Source organism: Buceros rhinoceros, unplaced genomic scaffold, assembly GCF_000710305.1.
Source record: "Buceros rhinoceros silvestris isolate BGI_N320 unplaced genomic scaffold, ASM71030v1 scaffold5715, whole genome shotgun sequence".
Taxonomy (NCBI): Eukaryota; Metazoa; Chordata; class Aves; order Bucerotiformes; family Bucerotidae; genus Buceros; species Buceros rhinoceros.
The window spans coordinates 26,365-27,415 of NW_010414427.1; positions in this window are offsets into that span (position 1 = coordinate 26,365).

Genomic DNA, 1,051 nt, shown 5'->3' on the forward strand with positions numbered 1-1,051 from the left:
GCCCTACATAAAGATTTCCTCCTCCAGTTCAGAAAAAGGTTTTCCTTATGCCATTTTGCCTTTTCTGGTGGTACTGATTGAAGAACATATATGTGTATTTTTCTTCTTTAAGATTGTTTCATGTATTTAACCCTGGTTTCTCATGTAAATGTATGCTATACATGTTATCCCCGCCATCTGTGCTCTTGACAGCAATACTTGGTGGAACCTATTAACCAATTTCATCCGAGTATCGATGAATTGAGATGTCCAAAACCTATGAATTGTAAGTTTTATTGAAAGTCAACAGCTGGGTTAGAAGGAAGATGGAAGATAGTGTCCTAAGGAAAGGAAAGCAAGTTATAACTTTGCCCTTTTGATTGCAAGAGACAGCTCCAGCATTCTGGTCAGTACGTGCAAGGTTCCCAACCAGCCATTGAACACGCTTTTACTTGTCTAGACACACACACAAACAAATACAGAACTGTGATCAGACTTGCTCATGGCCTGACTTTTTAAAAAAAATATTTATTCTATAGAAATGGTAATTGTATTACCATAGGTTTTCTCAGGTGGTGTCTTACTCAGCTTTATCATTTTAATGTACACTTTTTTGTTCCTTTCCTCTGAGGGATTCAATAGGAGATACACTGGAAAAGATATTGTTGTCCACTTATATGCATATGTATGGAGGGGTGGGGTTGTTTTTTTAAAAATTTCCCTTACCCTTTTTCTTTTTTAATTGCTGTTACTCTGTTTGTTTTCATTCTGCAGGCTTTTACCCAGCCTTGCTTTCGTCAACCTTAGTTTCCCCTTTACAGGTCTCTGAGACTTGTTTCTTTCATCACTTTGCCTCCAACTACCTGTCCCTTACACCACTTTTAAAAAGCATAGAGACCTGAGAGTAAATTTCAAATATCTTGAACTAGAATCTTTCAATGAGTGACATAGATGCTCAGGCATTGAAATGATTCAAAGAGGTGGCTCTTAGGTTTCCTTTTAGTGTTGCTTTCTACAAGTTCTTTGAAGTTTTATGTTATTATATGTATTTTTTAAAAGTAATATAATAATA